We start from the raw sequence: 9,533 nt of genomic DNA, 5'->3' as shown, positions 1-9,533 counted from the left end.
CATCTCCGTCATAGGTAAGTAGCTGTCCCTCCCTATTCAGTATGAAGAGATTTCATTCATTTACCATGTCAAGAACTAGTTGTCCTCTGTCGTCAGTTCTATCTGAGTTCCACAAGAGGCAATTTGCATTGATATCATCTAGAACAAGTAGCCCTTTTCTTTCTGAGTGTCATGCAATGTCTCTTATTTTGTCTAAGAAAGGTTCTATATCATCTGAGTACTGAGCATATATAGACGACGTGAGCTGTACATCCTGTCATCTGTTATTTCTGCTGTGGCAATGTGTTCAGAGCAAAACTGGATGATCTGTGTTACTATGAGCTTTTTCTTAACTACTACTATCACAGTTTTTGTGTTTAGTGTCCCTGCTATAGAGAAATAATGTAAGGGGAGCCCTGAAATCTTCCTGCCTCACAGAAAGGATTCCTGAACTAGTAGGTCAGCAAACAGAAAAAGTCAAACTACAAGGGTCAGAGAGTGGGTGTAATTTTTGCACCACTTCATACAGTTTGCAACTACAGGACAGTAAGAGCACACATTGACATTCGAGGTCAGCTACTTGACTTGCCTTGCAGTGAAGAACAAAATGATGTAAATAAACCTCCCAACTCTTGTTTGCATCACTGAAGCAAGCAAACAGCGGAAGGGGAGACAAGGAAATGGCAGATTCCAACTGTTGTCGGTGTTGCAGCAGTTGTAACAGCAAGGTCTGCTGCTGCCACAACTTCAGAAAACTCAGGATCCAAGTTTCACAGGAACAACTGCACAGTGAGAAACTTCTCATCACTTTTCTTCCTACTCTGCATAGGTAAAACACAGTTTATAATCACCAGCACTGGTGGTAACACAGAGACCAGTGAATGAACAGGTGGTTCTGTGGTCAATAACTGCAGAATTCACAAAGTGAACTGATATCCAAAATAAGTCCCGAGTGTAGCAAAGTATATAACAGCTCAGGGACCAATCCAAATTACAAATGCAAATTAGTTAAGGTCAAGACCATACTATTCAATGGCGTATAATTTAAGGCTTCAGAGACTTGCAAGAGACTAACTGGGGTGAGCCAAGCCGTGGTACCTAGCAGCATACACACATTAGGGGTAGCACCACCTGATATGTTTGATGCAACTGCGGCTCCCGGTGCAGGCGCAAACTGGGACCGCCATATGTAGCCTGAGAAACTATGATGTGTTCTCTCTATCATTACTTGGGCTAGGCAGGGAATCTGAATCACCATCAGATACTAAAGTTTCCACTGATCCCTTCTACATGCTGCCTAAAGTTCATAAACTTAACACCCAAGACACCCCATTGTGGCTGGTTGCTTTGGCCTCACAGAAAGAATCTCTGCTCTCATGGATCAACACCTTCAGCCTATTACCTGTAACCTACCCTCCTATATAAAGACAAAAACCATTTTCTCCACCAATTTTTCATAGTTCCTATTCATTTATCACATGCCACCCTGTTTTTCACTATCAGTACTACCACCCTCTACATTAACATCTCCACTGCTCGTGGCCTTGCTGCAATTGAGCACTACCTTTCCCAATGCCCCACTGACTCCAAACCTACCACCTCCTCCCTGGTCAGGATGACCAGCTATATCCTCATCCGCAATTACTTCACCTTTGATGGCATCGTCTACAAATAAACAGCAGTGGGCACCCACATGGCACTGTCCTATGCCAACCTATTCGTGGGCCATGTAGAGAAATCCTTCCCAGCTGCCCAGAATCTCAAAACCATCATCTGGTTCAGATTCATTGACAATACCTCCATGAGCTGGACTGAGGGTGAAGACAACCTATTCATATTCCTCCAGAACCTCAATACCTTCTCCCCCATCCACTTCACTTTGTCTTCCTCAACCAACAAGCCACATTCCTCAATGTTTAACAACTCAAGGATGGTTACATCAGTACCTCCATTCACACAGAAACTACAACTACCAACAACACCCCCAGTTCCACACCTGCCACCTGTTCCATACCAAAATGTCCCCTGCACAGAGCCAGGTCACCCATGGTCATCACAACCAGTGTGACAGGCAGTCCCTCTCCAAGTACGCCTTCACAGATCGAAGTTACCTTCTCAACCTGGTCCAGAAACAGAACTCACTTGCCTTGTCTCTCCAGTGACCAACCACATCCTACATACCCACTGGCTACAAAGGAGCAATCTGCTCATGACTCAGTAGCACCCAGGGTTAGAGCAACTGAATCATATTTTCCACCAGGTTTTTGGATACCTGTTGCCGTACTTTAAAATGAGGATTACACTTCCCACTATCCTCCCCACCCCTTTTGTCGTGGTATTCCACAACCCACCAAATCTATACAGTATCCTTGTCCATCCCTTCTTCATCAACTGTTCCCAATGCCTTGTCTCATGACTCATGTCCCTGTAATAGACCCAGATGAAAGACCTGTCCCATACGAGGGCTGTTCAAAAAGTAAGGTGGCTATTAAAATTTCATGGGCAATGTACATTTAATTATTGATTTTTTAAATGTTGGTACACATATCCCGAACAGTTCAAGTGTACAGCCTACTTCATTTGTTTTTCACAGACAGGAAGGTTGAAAGTGTTTTAGTGTGCTCAGTGATTTTCGATTATTATAAAAAATGGAGCAAAGAATTTGCATCAAATTTTGTGTGAAAAATGGAATCAAGTGCACTAAAACACTTGAAATGTTTCAGGGGCATATGGTGAGTCTGCCCTTAGTACAAAAAATGTTTACAAGTGGTACAAGCTCTTCCAAGATGGCCAAGAAGACGCCAATGATGAACCTCGCTCTGGACGCCCCAGCACATCAACAACAGATGATAATGTCGAAGCTGTGAAGAAAATTGTTTTGGAAAACCGTGAGATTACCGTAAGAGAAGTTGCTGAGGATTTTGGCACATCGATCGACTCATGTCATGCAATTTTTTCGGATGTTTTGGGTCTGAGACTTGTGTCGGCGAAGTTTGTTCCAAAACTTCTCAATTTTGATCAAAAGAACCATCGCATGAGTGTTGCTCAGGAGCTCTTGAATGAAATCAATGATGATCCTGATTTGCTCAAAAGGGCCATAACTGGTGATGATACATGGGTTTATGGTTATGACATCAAAACCAAAGTCCAATCGTCCCAATGGAAACATCCCGGAGAGCCAAGACAGAAAAAAAGCACGCCAAGTTGGATCAAATGTCAAAGTTTTCCTCGCCGTTTGTTCCAATAACTGTGGCGTAGTGCATCACAAATTTTTGCCTCATGGTCGTACGGTCAATAAGGAGTATTACCTTGACACTCAGCACTGTTTGTGAGAAGCAATATGCAAAAAACCTCCAGAGTTGTGGAAAAACAATTCATGGCTTTCGCATCATGACAATGCACCTGTTCATTCATCGTTGCTTGAGAGAGATTTTTTGGCCCAAGACAACATGACAATCGTGCCCCAGCCATCATATACAATGGACTTGTCCCCCTGCGACTTTTTCCTGTTCCCAAAACTGAAGGGACCTATGAAAGGACGAAGATTTTCACTGATTGGGGAAATAAAAGCTGTATTGCTGGAAGTACTCAAGGCTGTACCAAAAAGTGCTTATGAGAAGTGGTTCAAGGACTGGAAGAAGCGTTGGCACAAGTGTATTGTATCTGAGAGGGATTACTTTGAAGGGGACAACATGAATATTGATTAATAAATAAATATTTTTTGATAAAAATATAAAGTGACCTTAATTTTTGAACACACCTCGTACATCCTGCCACTACTACCCACTCAAGTCCTGTTACGGGCATCTCCTATCTCATTACAGGCAGGGCCAACTGTTAAAGCAGCCCATATGAACTGCCAACTGAGCTGCAACCATGAGCTGGTTTCTATGTGGACATGACAACTAACAATTGCCAAGAGGCACCCAGTTGCGGAACATGCCGCACAGTGCAGTGAGCTTCAGTTTAATGACAGTTTCACAGCCTGCGTATCTGGATTCTTCGTACCAACACAAGTTCATGTGAATTGCACAGGTGGGAACTCTCACTACAATGTGGCCTTCATTCTCATAACTTCCCCAGGCTTAAATCTTCACTAGTTCCCATCTCCCACTTACCTATCCCCTTTCCATGCTCCCACTCCAGTACTACAGACATCATCTATCCTGCCAAAGCACCTCCTTTGCCCCATATCTACTACTTCTGTCCTCTCTCTTTCCCCCTAAACCTCCCTCATCCCACAGAAGAGCCTCCCAGTGCTGCATTTAAGGCCTGTCCTTTCCCCAGCAAGACCCTGCACACACTAATAGGCTGCACTAGTATCTTCCCTCACAGGTACCCTACTATCCCTCTCCCTTCCCAGAATTTAGGATTTGACATCGGTATTGCGGAGATTGGGAGGGCGACTAAAAGCTATTGTAGGTGTGGTGAGCAAAATGTTGGACAGAATGGACCTCATTTCAGGGCACGATATTAAGAATCATAGTCTTGTTGAAGTAGCTGATTAATGCAGTCAAGACCAGGATAATAAGGAGTGACAAGAGGTGTACTCCTAAGTTTTTTAAAGGAATCAACAATACCAGAATTGGATGTAATGGCCCGGGAAATCTGCCTTTAAACTAGGCTGGTGGGATAATTAAGTCCAGTGGAGGCTGCACTGAGAATGGTGGTGCACTGCTGCAACTGAATAAATCTGTTTGCCTCAAGTGGCAGGGCTGTATAGGAGGGAACATTTTCCAAGAAAAGGATTCCATCTGTCAAAATGTAAGTACTATTGTTTGTTAGTAGGTTTAATGTGAACAGAAGTGTGTAGCTGACCCTCGGTGAGGATGAAGTAACCATCAAGGGAAGCGGAAAGGGACTCAGAATAGGACAATATGAAATTTAATTGGGAGAATGTATTTAGAAATTCCAAAAATTTTAGGTCAGCCTCACCATGAGTCCATATGGCAAAGATGTTATCAATAAATATAAACCAAACCAGGGGTTTTTCAGAGCTTATGAATCCCAGGAAAGACCTCTCCAAGCAACTGAAATGAAGTCGATTCTGTCCGAGATTTTGCCCAACACACTTAAAATAGCATTTAGTCACCCCACCAATCCCCACAGTATCTTTGTCAGATCCTCTGCTCCTTCAGCACCCATTTCCCTACCCTGTGGCTCCTACCCCTGTGACCATCCCCACCCTCCTACCACCACCTATGCCAGCCCTGTAGCTGGCAAAATATACAGTATCAAAGGGAGAGCTACAAGTGAAACAACAAATGTCATGTATCAGCTGTTATGTAAACACTGTTTGGCTTTTTACATTGACATCACTATCACCAAGTTATCTGTTAGGATAAATGGGCATAGGTAGAATGTAGAGATATGAAGTTGATGATTGCATAGGCTCGGTTTTGGGTAAAGCAGGTGGTAGTCTACAGTCTATTGATAGAATACTGTGGGAATGCAATCAGTCTACAAGGGAAATTGCTTCCAAATCACTTGTGTGACCCATTCTGGAATATTGTTCAAGCGTGTGGGATCCGTACCAAATAGGACTAACAGAGGATATTGAACATATACAGAGAAGGGCTGCATGAATGGTCCCCAGTTTGCTTCACACATGTGAGAGTGTCACAGAAATACTGAAGAAACAGAACTGGCAGACTCCTGAATATAGACATAAACTATTCCGAGAAAGTCTACTAACAAAGTTTCAAAAAACAGTTTTAAACGAGTCTAGGAATATACTACAATCCCTGATGCATTGCTCAGTTAGGGATCGTGAGGGCAAGGTTAGAATAATTACATCAAACACAGAGACATTTAAACAATTACAGTGCATGCAAAGAGATTTAAACAACCATTCTAGCCCATGCTCCATACATAAAATAGCAAGTATCCTCTGCTAAGCTCTTTAAAGTGGTTTGTAGAGTACAAATGTAGATGCAGGTATATTCTAGCAACACAAAATATCCTGCTGCAGAACATGATCTACAACACAACAGTTGTGGCCTCGGTGCCTGTTTCACCATACCTGCCATTTGGATTCTTCCCCAGACACGTTTCTCCGGTGGCTGCGATTACAACATGTTCTTTGTTCTCACCACCCACTTGACTTTAATTTACGTCAATTTTTTTCGTCTCAGTATTTCTTTCTGCACTCCCTTTTAGATTGCATAACGCCTATCTTTTACCTTTAAGCCTTCAGATTTTCATATCTTGTCCAGTGTGGTTCCCAACAATCAGTCTTTCCTTCCCATTCTGTCTGGTAGGTCTTTCCTCGCCCAGGGTTTGGGCAACCTTTCTAAACTCCCCATTTTCTAAACCTCATCAGTCATTTCCTTCACCTCCTCTTCCTTTCCCTTCAACCCTTCTGCCAGGAGGAGCCGCTAGCTCCAAAAGTTTGCGAACTTCTATACCCTTATATGGGCATTCTCCATCTATTGCTTGGTGAGTAGGCTTTTTATCTATCCAGTTACATTACGTTTTCAAAAATTGATTATTTTCGTTGAACACACACACACAAACAAACAAAAATCATACATGCATAAGTCACACACACCTGGCCACTGTCATCGCGAGGCAGCGTAGCCCAAATGCAGTGAGCAGCAATCTTGGCAGTGGGGTACAGAAGACATGGGGTGAAATGGGTCGGGATAGCAGGACAGGGGTGGGGAAACGCTGTAGTGCTGCCTGAGGGAGTGTGCAGGCACATAGAAGGGATACGATTGTGGGCTTTTAGGTGTAGTACTGAGAGGTTGTGTGCTTGATGGGGAAAATGGGATTGAGCATGTGCAGATGTGCTGGGGAAACAGGGGGGGGGGGGGAGGGAGGCATGTCAGGGGTTTGTGAAGCTGCAATGGGAGCAGGGAAGGAAGACTTTGTTCAATAGCTTAGTCTACTTCTAAACGTGCCTATCTGCCACTCAATCATTACTCTATGCGGTGACTAGCAGTCTATTCCATTTCAATGTTGTTATTGTATCCTGGATTTTACATTGTTTAAAAAGTTAGCAGTATATTCACATAGTTGAATGCACAATAATAATAGCTTAACTAGAGTTACATACTATAAATGGTAAAGAATTAGCATTTCTTCTGTGAGATGCTAATTGTAGCAGTTTTTAGTGTCTGCAGAATATGACTAACCTTTGACACATAAACCACAAACCTACTGGTAGAGCATTAATGACAGTCAGATGTTAGGGTGGACTAAAATAGAAGTTTTTGATATCTGCTAGTCAATTGACATCATCTGCTCACTACCATCAATCTTTCCTCCATTATTTTCTTATAATTTGTCATCTCTCCACTTTTATGCTATACTAAAACTGTAATATTTAAATGAGATGTGTATTAGGAATATTTCTAGCAAGAAATGACCTTCATTCGATTTCTGAAAAAGAAATTTCTGGTTAACACACCTTAAAAGTGTATGACCGTAATTTGCTAACATGGGAGTGCAAACAATAAAGCAAAACGATAACAGAGCTCTGCGAACTTACCAAGGCAAAAATTTCTTCTTTAGCTACTAATAGCAAAAAGGAAGGAAGCTAAGATGACAAAAGGCAAATATATCTATAAAACTTTGCTTAATAGAACAAAAGAAAAAAAAGAAGCTGGTTGATTTTGTAGACAGACAATAACATAACACCAGAAACAAGATAACTGTATGGTTAGTGAATAGTTGCAATGAGCAAAAATCTGCTAGTCTTGTATGGAAGTAAAGAACAACTAGTGGCTCCATATGTGAATGGAACGGGAAAAAACCCTAATAACTGCACAATGTGGTGTACCGACCTAAAAACAAGCACAGCAAGTAAAAACAACTTAATGGCATAGAGAACAAAAGGTACAAGGGAAATAAAGAGAAGCGGAGGTGTCCAGAAACAAAACAATGTTTTGAAAAAAAGTGAAGTTTGTGTTAACAGGTAATGGAAGATACTTAAAAATTAAATTGGAGAAAGACGAATCTGGAATTCAGTAGAAAATATAATTCAGGTAGAACGCTCTGAGATGTGCGTGCTGTAATTTCATATCTTTGAATATGCCTTTGTGAGATGTTGGTTGCTTTCAGAAGTGATACAGGTCCATGGTTGCGGACATTTTCGTTCTCAAACAGTTCACCGTTGGTCACACGAAATTCAGTCTATAGAAAGTTATCCAATGTAAGCTGCAACTAGTATCCGACAGTTATGAGTAATTCGAACGTAGACACACTTTCAAACGGACACCAGTTGGAAAAATGGACGTGTGTCGGTAACGCATGACTCACTGCAAGCTTGTCGATATGGCAATGCGCAATACGAACTATATGTTGAAAAGCCTTTGGTTAGTAAATTAAATTATTTCTCAATGTTATTACTGGTTCAAATGCGAAGATTACCTTATTCGGCGTGTGTTCTTCATTGTTATCAGCTGTTCTCTCATTAATTTGTTTGTTGCAAAGGAGTTGCGCTCTGGCATCCTTACTTTCCGCTAAAAGTTTGTTCTGGTTGCTGCTATCAATATGTGTATGGATTTCTTTCGTACATTTAAGAATTTTCTTTTTCTTTGGAGCAAATTTATGAGCTGGTATATACGAGAAATCATATTTCGACTCCAGTCTTCTCTTTCTGTTGTTCAGCTGCTTTGCTAGCCGCTTGGGATTTCTTCTAAGTTGCTCCTGCCCAGGCTGGGCTGGAAAGATACTATCATTAGGCCGGATGCTCTCAGATCCATTGTTTAATCCGCGCTCTTTTGATATCGTAGGCTGTAAGTTAATTGAATCTTCTCTCGTCTGTAGTTTATGTCCACACATTTTATATAAGGGCGTCTTTTCAACAACCTTGATTATAACGCAGTCATCGTCACCACAAACATCAACGTTTCGGTTCTCATCTGTATCGTTGTCATTTACCTTAAATGACGGGCTACTAATTTCATTATTACAGTCAGCTGAAGAGGAACTCATGTTGCAGTTGTTGAGTGGTATGAAACTAAGTTATGTTCATCTTTTGTCTGTTACGTGCGCGTTGTCGAGACTATTATTTTACGTTAAATAACAATGCGTTTGCGTGAAGCTGTAATTTAATACAAGAAAATAGTTTTTGTTTTAATTTGTTTTAGCCACTGTTTTCACTCGCACGAGTACCTGTACCTTCAAATTTACGCGCCGCAGAGCATTTAAACTGAAAATGTGCTAATGTACCAATAGGGTACGTAAAGTGGAAATGTAGCAAATAACTCGATAAATGTAAAATAAAGTTATTGCAAGCAGTGCACACTAATTTAGTTCTGTGCGTGAATGTAGACACATCTTAATTTAACCGTAAGAATAGGTTTTCAAATGTGGACTCTTTCCTGTTTCTTTTTCTATTACGATTAAAATGCTGCGAATGCCGCGCAACCACTTGATAAGTGAATAAAACGCAGCTCAACATATGTAAACACAATAAGTTCCATAATAAGGATGAGATTTAATCTAGGATCGATTCGTAACCATCTTCACCGAATACACGTTCGAGATAATCATTGTTGTGAATGTGATAGGACGACAGTAGGGTTTTCAATCACATTTTTGGAATG

Source organism: Schistocerca piceifrons, chromosome 4, assembly GCF_021461385.2.
Source record: "Schistocerca piceifrons isolate TAMUIC-IGC-003096 chromosome 4, iqSchPice1.1, whole genome shotgun sequence".
NCBI lineage: Eukaryota > Metazoa > Arthropoda > Insecta > Orthoptera > Acrididae > Schistocerca > Schistocerca piceifrons.
Note: the sequence above shows the minus strand (reverse complement) of the source record.